This window comes from Macadamia integrifolia, chromosome 11, assembly GCF_013358625.1.
Source record: "Macadamia integrifolia cultivar HAES 741 chromosome 11, SCU_Mint_v3, whole genome shotgun sequence".
Classification (NCBI taxonomy): Eukaryota; Viridiplantae; Streptophyta; class Magnoliopsida; order Proteales; family Proteaceae; genus Macadamia; species Macadamia integrifolia.
Genome location: NC_056567.1, coordinates 12,207,742 through 12,221,009, shown reverse-complemented (window position 1 = coordinate 12,221,009; position 13,268 = coordinate 12,207,742). Strand labels below are relative to the sequence as shown.

The 13,268-nt window shown below is 38.2% G+C and overlaps 3 non-coding genes across 3 annotated transcripts; all 3 read left to right on the top strand.

The window, feature by feature from the left end:
• Window positions 1-117: 117 nt before the first annotated feature.
• LOC122094579 lies at window positions 118-222 on the top strand. Its single transcript, XR_006144894.1, has one exon. It is a non-coding gene; the product is annotated as a small nucleolar RNA R71 (small nucleolar RNA).
• Window positions 223-3,399: 3,177 nt separating this feature from the next.
• LOC122094526 lies at window positions 3,400-3,506 on the top strand. The gene has a single exon (XR_006144841.1). It is a non-coding gene; the product is annotated as a small nucleolar RNA R71 (small nucleolar RNA).
• Window positions 3,507-9,029: 5,523 nt separating this feature from the next.
• Window positions 9,030-9,136, top strand: LOC122094509. The gene has a single exon (XR_006144825.1). It is a non-coding gene; the product is annotated as a small nucleolar RNA R71 (small nucleolar RNA).
• Window positions 9,137-13,268: the final 4,132 nt, after the last annotated feature.

Below are 13,268 nucleotides of genomic sequence, written 5' to 3'. Positions count from 1 at the left end.
CCAACCCATACAACTTGGAGAGCATAAACCAGGGATAATGACAAGCTAAACATCTTACAACAAGAAATCTACATATGGCATTGTAAGAGGATGTAATGGAATAAATGCCATAGGTCTAGGCCATGGTGAGGGCATTCTTGGAGTAGATCCTTGAATCTCTCCATAAGTTTGGAAAATGATCACTAGGCTTTTGCCAAACTGAAGGATATCACTTCTAAGCTTATTGGTCTTGTGAGTTGGGAAAAACTTCTTAAGGAAGACAACTGTGAACTGTTCCCATGAGGTTATGGAATTTGTGGGTAACCCATACAACCACTTCTTAGCTTGGTCTTTCAATGCAAAAGTGATAAACCTAAGCTTAACAGCATCATCAGAAAGCTGTTGGATCTTAATTAGAACACATACCTCTTCAAATTCCCTTAGAAATAGGTATGCATCCTCAGAGGTCAACCCATGAAAGTGGGGCAACATAGTGATGTATTCAGATTTGAGTTCAAAATTATTGCCCTGGGCTTGTGGTAGAACTATACAGGAAGGTTGGGCTGTTCTAGCAGGGTAGAACCTATCTTTCAGAGATTTAGGTGAAGGGTTTTGCTGTTGGTATCCCATATTGAAGGGTTTTAAAGAGAGCAAACGTATAGGGTCACTACTTTTTGGATCTCTTCTTTCTAACCGATTCTTAGTATTACGTACCCACTTAACACTCATGCAACAGAAAAACTTCCCACAACTAAAGTAAGACAAGCACAAAAGAATGGATAGCAAAACTTTTTGATGATTTTTTTGATTTTTTTTATTTTTGATTTTTGATTTTTTGATTTTTTTGCTTTTTGGGAGCTTACCGGCAGGGATCCGGGGTTGCTCAGGTCAATTCCTGAGGTACTACTACAGGGCGAAACCTGTCTTTATCATACTGTGAGGCATGTCGACCTCCACTGATACAACTATTATTGCAAGTTGTTCTTCTCAGGAATTCAATAAAAGAAAAGGAAAAATATAAAACAAAGCAAACAAAGCACTCCGATTTACCAAAAGAAAGTGAAAAATAACATGGAACTGTCTCCCCGGCAACGGCGCCAAAAACTTGTTTGAGATTTAAAATGTAACCGCAAGCGTACGAATCAGTGTAGCTACGGGTCGAACACAGGGAGAGCAGCCACCTTATTTTTTATTTCTTTTAATAATGCGAAAGTGAACTGATTAATGGTTGTGATCTAATTCTAATTACCGTCCTAAAAATAACGTCCTAACCATTCGTCATCTAAGAATTTAAAGACGCAAGCCACGCAATTAAAATTAAATAAATAAATAACTAAAAATAAAGCTAGAGAGAGACTCACAAGTAGGTTTCTCTACTTAGCCCGAGGGATGCATCATAATATGAGCTTCCTACTTGACCAGAGAGTCACTCTTACAAGGTTCTCTACTTGGCTTTAGGGAAAGGGAAATAAAAATCCTAAATTAAGAAAGAAAGGTAGTCAGAAGAGGGAATGAGAGGGGGGAGAGAAGACTACTGAAGGAGCCTACTTACTTGAATCAATGCTTGAACTTGAAAAAAAAATTTCTCCAATTAATTGAAATAAAAAAAAAACTATTACAAAAGTGATTAAGAAAATAGAGAAGAACTAAACAAAGAGGAGAGGAAGAGAGAGCAACTAGTCTCCCTCCTCTTACATGAGTTGTATTTATAGGGAATGGGGAGGTAGGTAACAAATTTCTCTTTCCTAAAAGAGAGAAACCCACAATTGATTGTGAGATCTTTTGAGTCCAAAAGTGCTAAGATGGAGGAGAGAGAAGAGAGAAATAAATTTTGAGAAATTTCCTAAAATTTTTTGCTTATTTTCTTTCCTTCTAGGGACGATTTTTTTCTTCCTTTGTGTGATTTGGACAATCTTTGGTGATGATGTGGAGGAGAGAGAAGATTTGGACAATTTTTGGTTCTCCCATTTTTTTTCTCTTTCCTTTTTTTTTCTTCTCTTCTTGCTTCCACGATTTTGCTTTCCTTTTTTTTTTTTTTTTTTTTTTTGCACCCTTCCACGATTTTGCTTGCTTCTAAAGCAGAAAATCTTCAACAAAATCTTCTAAAAAAAACAACCATAAGATTCGAACTTGAGACCTCTTGGTGAGCAAGAGAATTTTGTACACCATAGTCACCAACTAAGCTAGGTAGTTGTTGTTACCAAAAACAAATCTTTAATCACTTAAGGATGTGGTCCATCGATCCTTGTTGGCATTTGGAGTATTCCTTGTACCTCTGGGACAATTGCAAATGGGCTGGTTCTGCATCTCGGTTCAGTTCTGATCCATTATTCTTTTTCTGACCCGAAAAAGAATAATCATTTGTACGGGTGACCAAACGAATGTGTACTTTTAATTGAACACGTCCATCTTGCTCAGAATTTCGTCCTCTTCGCAACCATGGAAAGAAATAGGACCTCTTTACGTGTAAAATTGAAGATATGGCTCCCGATAGTCCTTAAGGCCTTGAAAATATAAAACCTGCAAAAAGAGAGTAAAACCCAAGGTAGCTCCATTCTAAATATGTAAAATGTATGTTTTACTACCCTAGATTTCACACATAAATGTGTTCATCAATGCCTTGGGTTAGACTCTGGTTAACTGGGTAAAGATCATTTCTCCCTCTCACGCATAATTGAGACAACTTGAGTGAGTTCTCTTGTAAGATTTTGATGGCTTGTCATGAGGAGGGCCATATTTTTTTCCAAGTCACTTATTCTACATGCCTCTTCAGTGTTGGTAAACCCAGGGGGTTGCTGATAAGATGATAGGAGAGGGGCCCTAGGAAAACTAGCCAGAGGTCCTGCATTTGACCTAGGAAAAGTATTTTGGAAAAAAAGATTGTTGTGCAAAGGGAGGCCTTTGGGGTCCAGGTTGACCTTGATTATGAAAATTGGAAGGCACTGCTTGGTTGCTATGATTCCAAGAGAAATTTGGGTGATTTCTCCATCCTGGATTGTAGGTGTTACTATATGGATTATTTTGGTATAAGGCATTAACACTATCATTAGAAGTGCCCCCAGAGGTGTTGGGGCATTCTTCTATGACATGTCCAGGGAACTGGCACCAAGCAAAAATCTTAACCAAATTGACTGATGATGGCGCTCTAGGAACAATAGCCTCAATTCTCTTGATTAGTCTATCCAAATGGGCTTCCTTGGCTACTATCCCATCCACAAAATATCCTTTTCCTCCTATGGTTCTTTCACTCTCTTGGGTTGATTCCCACTACGGGTTTTGTCGGCTAAATCAAGTAAGAATTTCCATGCCTTTCCCTCGTCTGTAAATGAGGTGAATCCCTCAGGGCACATAGACTCTATCATTTGTTTAGTTGGGTAATCAATACCCTCATAAATTATTTGACATAAATGCCATAGGTCTAGGCTATGGTGAGGGCATTCTTGGAGTAGATCCTTGAATCTCTCCATAAGTTTGGAAAATGACTCACTAGGCTTTTGCCTAAACGGAAGGATATCACTTCTAAGCTTATTGGTCTTGTGAGTTGGGAAAAACTTCTTAAGGAAGACAACTGTGAACTGTTCCCATGAGGTTATGAAATTTGTGGGTAACCCATACAACCACTTCTTAGCTTGGTCTTTCAATGCAAAAGTGATAAACCTAAGCTTAACATCATTATCAGAAAGCTATTGAATCTTAATTAGAACACATACCTCTTCAAATTCCCTTAGAAATAGGAATGCATCCTCAGAGGTCAACCCATGAAAGTGGAGCAACATAGTGATGTATTGAGATTTGAGTTCAAAATTATTGCCCTGGGCTTGTGGTAGAACTATGCAAAAAGGTTGGGCTGTTCTAGCAGGATAGAACATATCTTTCAGAGATTTAGGTAAAGGGTTTTGCTGTTGGTCTCCCATATTGAAGGGTTTTAGAGAGAGCAAACGTATAGGGTCACTACTTGTTGGATCTCTTCTTTCTAACCGATTCTTAGTATTACGTACCCACTTAACACTCATGCAACAGAAAACTACCCATAACTAAAGTAAGACAAGCACAAAAAGAATGGATAGCAAAACTTTTTTTTTATGATTTTTTTGATTTTTTGATATTTTTTTCTTTTTTTTGCTTTTTTGGGAGCTTACCGGCAGGGATCCGGTGTTGCTCAGGTCAGTTCCTGAGGTACTGCTACAGGGCGAAACCTGCCTTTATCATACTGCGAGGCATGGCGACCACCATTGATACAACTATTATTGCAAGTTGTTCTTCTCAGAAATTCAACAAAAGAAAAGGAAAAATATGAAACAAAGCACTCTGATTTACCAAAAGAAAGTGAAAAATAACATGAAACAGTCTCCCCGGCAACGGTGCCAAAAACTTGTTTGAGATTTAAAATGTAACCGGTACGGATGAGTGTGGCTACGGGTCGAACACAGGGAGAGCAGCCACTTAATTTTTTATTTCTTTTAATAATACGAAAGTGAACCGATTAATGGTTGTGATGTAATTCTAATTACCGTCCTAAACATATGTATCTAAAATAACGTCCTAACCATTCTTCATCTAAGAATTTAAAGACGCAAGCCACGCAATTAAAATTAAATAAATAAATAACTGAAAATAAACAACCCACGCAATTAAAAAAAATAAATAAATAAAGGAAAAAAAATGCTGAAATAAAAATAAAGTAAAATAAAAGGGATAAAGCTAGAGAGAGACTCACAAGTAGGTTTCTCTACTTAGCCCGAGGGATGCATCATAATATGAGCTTCCCTACTTGACCAGAGAGTCACTCTTACAAGGGTTACTCTACTTGGCTTTAGGGAAAGGGAGACAATTAAAATAAAAGCAATAAATTGATGGTTCTATAGCTAGGAGAGGCAAAGCCAACACATACACTAGCCATAAACCTTGGGGGAAAGGGATAGCAATAATATAACGACTGAGAATAAAAATCCTAAATTAAGAAAGAAAGGGTAGTCAAAAGAGGGAATGAGAGGGCGGAGAGAAGACTATTGAAGGAGCCTACTTACTTGAATCAATGCTTGAACTTGAAAAAAAAATTGCTCCACGGCTCGTGATCTTATCACCTAGATCTAAGTCTAGAACTATAACTTAAAAAAATTACAACTCAATTGCATAAATCATAAACAAAAAGGGCCGAATAAAAATAAAAGAGTGCTTGCATTAATTGACATAAAAAACTATTACAAAAGTGATTAAAGCAAAAATAGAGAAGAACTAAAACTAAAGAGAGAGAGAATGGAATGTTGCTCATGATCAGGAACACATCGTCGGATAATCTGATCTGGACATATCTTAAACAAATAAGGATCATTCCAGAAAAAGTGCTTAACTTGGGAATGAAACCTATACTTATTTTGGGTGGACTAGTGATCCGGAGTCACACTTGAAACTAAGAAGTTGACAATGTCAGCAAACCATGGTTCACTGGACATTGCAAATAATTGTTCATCTGGAAAGTTCTCGTTGACTGGAGAATCAACAGTCAAGGAATTGGGAAGCCGGGATAAATGGTCTGCAACTAGGTTTTCAACTCCTTTCTTATCCCTAATTTCTAAATCAAACTCTTGCAAAAGTAAAACCCACCTAATGAGACGGGCTTTGGCATCCTTCTTCTGAACTAGGTATCTGAGGGCAGAATGATCAGTATACACCACCACATGTGAGCCAACTAAATAAGACCGAAACTTTTCTAATGCAAACACAACAGCTAAAAATTCTTTTTCAGTGGTTGTATAATTGAGTTGTGCATCATTTAAGGTCCTACTAGCATAGTAAATGACAGTGGGCAACTTATTAATCCTTTGACCTAAAACTGCTCCTATGGCAAAATCCAAAGCATCACACATCAATTCAGAATGTTCAGTCCAAACAGGTGGTTGAACAATGGGTGCATTGGTTAACTCCTTCTTAAGTTGTTTGAAGGATTCTAGGCACTCTTTGGAAAACTCAAAAGTCTGATCTTTGGCAAGTAATGAGGTGAGAGGTCGGGCTAAATGACTAAAGTTCTTAATAAACCTTCTATAGAAGCCTGCATGCCCTAGAAAAGACCGAACATCCTTAACAGATTGAGGAAGTGGTAAATTATCAATTAAATCCACTTTGACTCTATCTATCTTAATTCCCTCCTTGGATATTACATGGCCTAAAACAATACCAGATTTAACCATAAAATGGCATTTCTCCCAATTCAAAACCAAATTCTTAGATATACACCTTTTCAAAACTAGGGAAAGATGATGAAGACATTCAGAATAGGAATTTCCATGAATTGAAAAGTCATCCATAAATACTTCTAAGAATTTTTCGACCATGTCAGAAAAAATGCTCATCATGCATCGTTGGCACGTAGCAGGGGCATTGCAAAGCCCAAAGGGCACACGCCTATAAGCAAATGTTCCATATGGGCATGTAAAAGTGGTCTTATGTTGGTCCTCTAAAGCAATTAGGATTTGGTTATAGCCAGAATATCCATCAAGAAAACAATAGTATTCATATCCAGCTAACTTCTCTAACATCTGATCAATGAATGGCAATGGGAAGTGGTCCTTCCAGGTTGCTGCATTTAACTTCCTGTAATCTATGCACACTCGCTATCCTGTTTGGACACGGGTAGGGATCAACTCATTATTGGCATTAGGAACTACAGTCACACCAGACTTCTTAGGCACTACGTGAACTGGGTTTACCCATTGGCTGTCAGAAATAGGATAAATCATTCCATGATCCAAGCACTTTAGGATCTCTTTCTTAATGGCTTCCATCATCACTGGGTTAGCTCCTCTTTGGGGTTCCGTGGATGGTTTGGAATCCTCCATAATATATATATGATGTTGTACAATGGAAGGGCTTATACCCTTGATATCAGCCATGGTCTAACCTAGGGCTTCCTTATTATCTTTTAACACTTTAAGTAACTCATTTTCCTGGCTAGAAGTCAAATTTGAAGAAATTATTATAGGAAGAGTCTGGTCAGGCCCTAGGAAAGCATACCTCAAATTAGATGGCAACTCCTTAAGATCTAGCTTAGGGGGCTCAACTATGGAAGGTTTGGGAATGGAATTGGAAAGGGATCCTAAGGGCTCCATAAGTGTGTGAAGACTCAAGACTTCAGAAAATAAATTTTCACTATCATCATCCAACTCATCCATACACTCTTGGAATTCTGAATCAAAATCAATATCAAAGTTGGTAACTAAATCATCAGAAAAATCCAGAAAATCCTCAAGCATATTGATCTCTTCTTCCATATGTGGTTGCTTGCCAATCCTAAACATGTTAAACTCAATAGTTTGGTTACCAAAAGATAATCTTGGGAAACTATTCCGGCAATTGATTAATGTATTACTAGTAGCTAAGAATGGTCTTCCTAGAATTATTGGGATCTCATCCTTGGTTGAGAAGGGCTTAGTATCTAACACAATGAAATCAACAAGGAAAATAAATTCCCCCACCTTTAGTAAAACATCCTCAACCATCCCTTTAGGAATCTTAACAGACCTATCTGCCAACTGAAGAGTAGTTCCAGTGGCTTTCAATTCTCCTAATCCTAGTTGCTTGTATACATGGTAAGGTAAAAGATTCACACTTGCGCCAAGGTCAAGTAAGGCATGCTCAATATAGGTGTTGCCTATGACACAAGATATGGTAGGGCTCCCTGGATCCTTATACTTGGCTGCTATAGGCTGAGTAATTATGGAACTAATGTTACCTGCCAAGAACGCCTTTTTGGGCACACTAGTGATACGTTTGTGAGTACACAAATCTTTCAGTACCTTTGCATAGGCGGGGATCTGGGATATGACATCCAAAAGTGGGATGTTCACTTCTACCTTTTTGAAGACTTCTAAAATTTTATCCATGGAAGCAGTCTTCTTTTTGTGTACCAAGCGATTAGAAAATGGGATAGGATGAACATAAGGACTGTTAGGGATTTGCCCCTGTTCAGAAGAATCATTTTTAGTTCCTCACCCAAATCATCTTTAGTTTCAGAAAAATCTTTAGGTTCATCAGACGAACCTGGAACAAAAGGCACACTTGTGTCCTCAACTGAAGGAGAGTTAACATGAGTAATAGATGAGGAAGATTTAGAAATACTCTGTTGGTACTCTCTACCACTCCTAAGGGCATAAACAACATTAAATTTGTTAGAGGGCCCTTGTTGGGTCTGACCTTGTACTATATTCAGTGGTGTATTAGTTGGTCCTTGTGAACTAACAGACTGATGATGCCTAGGGTTAGGCTCTGGTTGACTGGGTAAAGTTCCCTTCTCCCTCTCACGCATAATTGAGACAACTTGGGTAAGTTCTCTCGTAAGATTTTGATGGCTTATCATGAGGAGGGCCATATTTTTTTCCAAGTCACTAATTCTACTTGCCTCTCTAGTGTTAGTAAACCCAGGGGGTTGCTGATAAGATGATAGGAGAGGGGCCCTACGAAAACTCGCCTGAGGTTCTACATTTGACCTAGGAAAAGTATTTTGGGAAAAATATTGTTGTGCAAAGGGAGGCCTTTGGGGTCCAGGTTGACCTTGATTATAGAAATTGGAAAGTCCTGCTTAGTTGTCCTGATTCCAAGAGAAATTTGGGTGATTTCTCCATCCTGGATTGTAGGTGTTACTATATGGATTATTCTGGTATAAGGCATTAACACTATCATTAGATGTGCCCCCAGAGGTGTTGGGGCATTCTTCTATGACATGTCCAGGGGATTGGCACCAAGCACAAATCTTAACCAAATTGACTGATGAGGGCTCTCTAGGAACAATAGCCTCAATCCTCTTGATTAGGCTATCCAAATGGGCTTCCTTGGCTACTATCCCATCCACAAAATATCCTTTTCCTCCTATGGTTCTTTCACTCTCTTGGGTTGATTCCCACTCACGGGTTTTGTCAGCTAAGTCAAGTAAGAATTCCCATACCTTTCCTTCATCTGTAAAGGATGTGAATCCCTCAGGGCACATAGACTCTATCATTTGTTTAGTTGGGTAATCAATACCCTCATAAATTATTTGACATAAATGCCATAGGTCTAGGCCATGGTGAGGGCATTCTTGGAGTAGATCCTTGAATCTCTCCATAAGTTTGGAAAATGACTCACTAGGCTTTTGCCTAAACTGAAGGATATCACTTCTAAGCTTATTGGTCTTGTGAGTTGGGAAAAAATTCTTAAGGAAGACAACTGTGAATTGTTCCCATGAGGTTATGGAATTTGTGGGTAATCCATACACCCACTTCTTAGCTTGGTCTTTCAATGCAAAACTGATAAACCTAAGCTTAACAGCATCATCAGAAAGCTGTTGGATCTTAATTAGAACACATACCTCTTCAAATTCCCTTAGAAATAGGTATGCATCCTCAGAGGTCAACCCATGGAAGTGGGGCAACATAGTGATGTATTGAGATTTGAGTTCAAAATTATTGCCCTGGGCTTGTGGTAGAACTATGCAGGAAGGTTGGGCTGTTCTAGCAGGGTAGAACCTATCTTTCAGAGATTTAGGTGAAGGGGTTTGCTGTTGGTCTCCCATATTGAAGGGTTTTAAAGAGAGCAAACGTATAGGGTCACTACTTGTTGGATCTCTTCTTTCTAACCGATTCTTAGTATTACGTACCCACCTAACACTCATGCAATAGAAAACTACCCACAACTAAAGTAAGACAAGCACAAAAGAATGGATAGCAAAAATTTTTTAATGATTTTTTTGATTTTTTTGAATTTTTTTTTTGGCTTTTTGGGAGCTTACCGGTAGGGATCCGGGGTTGCTCAGGTCAATTCCTGAGGTACTGCTACAGGGCGAAACCTGTCTTTATCATACTGTGAGGCATGGCGACCTCCACTGATACAACTATTATTGCAAGTTGTTCTTCTCAGGAATTCAATAAAAGAAAAGGAAAAATATAAAACAAAGCAAACAAAGCACTCCGATTTACCAAAAGAAAGTGAAAAATAACATGGAACTGTCTCCCCGGCAACGGCGCCAAAAACTTGTTTGAGATTTAAAATGTAACCGCAAGCGTACGGATCAGTGTAGCTACGGGTCGAACACATGGAGAGCAGCCACTTTATTTTTTATTATCTCTTTTAATAATGCGAAAGTGAACCGATTAATAGTTGTGATCTAATTCTAATTACCGTCCTAAACATATGTATCTAAAATAACGTCCTAACCATTCGTCATCTAAGAATTTAAAGACGCAAGCCACGCAATTAAAATTAAATATTTAAATAACTGAAAATAAACAACCCACGCAATTAAAAATATAATAAATAAAGGGAAAAAAATGCTGAAATAAAAATAAAGTAAAAGAAAGGGGATAAAGCTAGAGAGAGACTCACAAGTAGGTTTCTCTACTTAGCCCGAGGGATGCATCATAATATGAGCTTCCCTACTTGACCAGAGAGTCACTCTTACAAGGGTTACTCTACTTGGCTTTAGGGAAAGGGAGACAATTAAAATAAAAACAATAAATTGATGGTTCTAGGGCTAGGAGGGGCAAAGCCAACACATACACTAGCCATGAACCTTGGGGGAAAGGAATAGCAATAATGTAACGACTGAAAATAAAAATCCTAAATTAAGAAAGAAAGGGTAGTCAGAAGAGGGAATGAGAGGGGGGAGAGAAGACTACTGAAAGAGCCTACTTACTTGAATCAATGCTTGAACTTAAAAAAAAATTGCTCCACGGCTCGTGATCTTGTCACCTAGATCTAAGCCTAGAACTATAACTTAAAAAATTACAACTCAATTGCATAAATCATAAACATAAAAAAGCTGAATAAAAATAAAAGAGTGCTTGCATTAATTGACATAAAAAAAACTATTACAAAAGTGATTAAAGCAAAAATAGAGAAGAACTAGAACTAAAAAGAGAGAGAGAGGAAGAGAGAGAGCAACTAAAGAAAACTAGAAGAAGAATGAATTGTGTCTCCTCCTCTTACATGAGTTGTATTTATAGGGAATGGAGAGGTAGGGTAACAATTTTCTCTTTCCTAAAAGAGAGAAACCCACAATTGATTGTGAGATCTTTTGAGTCCAAAAGTGCTAAGATGGAGGAGAGAGAAGAGAGAAATAAATTTGATAAATTTCCTTTTTTTTGCTTATTTTCTTTCCTTTTTTTTTTCCTAATTTATTTTTCTTCTTTTTCTCTCTCCTAGGGACGATTTTCTTTTCTTCCTTTGTGTGATTTGGACAATCTTTGGTGATGATGTGGAGGAGAGAGAAGATTTGGACAATCTTTGGTTCTCCCTTTTTTTTCTTCTCTTCTTGCTTCCACGATTTTGCTTGCTTCTAATTTGATGTGGAAATCCCCTCCATGCCCTTAGTGCTTTAAGTGAGTGAAAAGCAGGAAATCTTCAACAAAATTCTCTAAAAAAAACAACCATGAGATTCGAACTTGAGACCTCTTGGTGAGCAAGGGAATTTTGTACACCATAGCTCACCAACTACGCTAGGTAGTTGTTGTTACCAAAAACAAATCTTTAATCACTTAAGGATGTGGTCCATCGATCCTTGTTGGTATTTGGAGTATTCTTTGTACCTCTGGGACAATTGCAAACTGGCTGGTTCTGTATCTCGGTTCAGTTCTGATCCATTATTCTTTTTCTGACCCGAAAAGAATAATCATTTGTACGGGTGACCAAACGAATGTGTACTTTTAATTGAACACGTCCATCTTGCTCATAATTTTGTCCTCTTCGCAATCATGGAAAGAAATAGAACCTCTTTACGTGTAAAATTGAAGATATAGCTCCCGATAGTCCTTAAGGCTTTGTAAATATAAAACCTGCAAAAAGAGAATAAAACCCAAGGTAGCTCCATTCTAAATATGTAAAATGCATGTTTTACTACCCTAGATTTCACACATAAATGTGCTCATCACCACCCATGATTGGAGTGAAGGAATAGGCTAAAAATGGAAAGGGTAGGTTAATGATTGGGTGAAGGAATATACTAAAAATGGAAAGGGAGGCTAATGATTGGGGAATGGAACATTTTATGCACACTTAACTCTCTCAAAAGGGAATGGGAAGGCAATCATGAGGTAGGTGGGGGATCACTCCCATATTCCTTTCACACTCTAAAAATCCATTAGCATTGATTTTGATTGACCTGCCAAAAAGGGTGTCTTTTTTTGCCAGTCTGCCACCAAAAAATGGCAGCAATTCATGAGTCCAGGGTTAAATCAGGTAAAAAAAAACATGGGGAATTCAGCAAGCCCGTGAGAAAGGGTTCTACCAAAAATCTAGCAGGTCTAAGAAGATCTCGGGCAAAATAGGTCTTGGCTGCCCTAATCTGAGTTCCAGGAACGATTCTGGGAGATCGGTGGTTCGATTTTCTTACGATATATAGCCGGAATCATCTTTCCGAACACTATCCAATGGTGTGGGCTTTGAGCTCATTTTTTGCTCATACAAATTTGAGATTTACAAGGAAGGAATTTTTTCCCTATTGTAAACTGAGGGTGTTCCGACCAACCTTATTCATGTCGTTCCTGCACCATCAGAGAGTACTTAGAATCAATTTTTCAGTATACGGCATGCTAATATAATGTTCCATAAGATCGGGTATAAGAAAAAGATCCCAGGTTAAATTAGGGTTTCAAGTATTGTTGAATTTCAGGTTAGATTAGGGTTTTGGGTTGCGTTGGATCTTAACCATCATGAAAGGCCTAGATTCCCCTCCGATATAAAGCATGAACCTCGATCATTCCTTGTTCATCATCATTGTAGGGGCAAGTGGCAAAACTGTGTGTCTACAGGTAGGGTGGGTGACCATTTTTTTCTCTTTCTTCAGGACCAATGTTTGAGAGATCTCCTTCCCTGTCGAAGGCTGCTAAATGCCTTCATGTGCCAATACTTTGGTTAGTTCGTAGAAGATATGCCTCTAGTGGAGTAACTTACTTCTGATTTTCTGCTTAAGTGTCTCTTGGACTCTTGCCTTTAAGCTCAATAATCTATAAAGTAGCCTGACCTCCTCTGATTGTACTTTCCCCTCACTCTTTCTTAACTCGTATAGTGCAATGAACTCACAAAAAAATGGTCTCTCTTTTCTTATCAAAAGAAAGTTTTTGCTCTATCTTGGAAAAGTGACGATTTGTAGAAAAGGAAAGTTGTTCAAGTTAGCGAATCCATCTTGGAATCAAGACCTGAATCAATAGAGAACCCTTTCTCATGTATGAAGCTATATTATTACATTCCAATTCTTTCCTGATACCTCCCAAGGAATATCCCAAACTAGGCGATGACCAGGTAGTGGATTCCCCACCAAAACA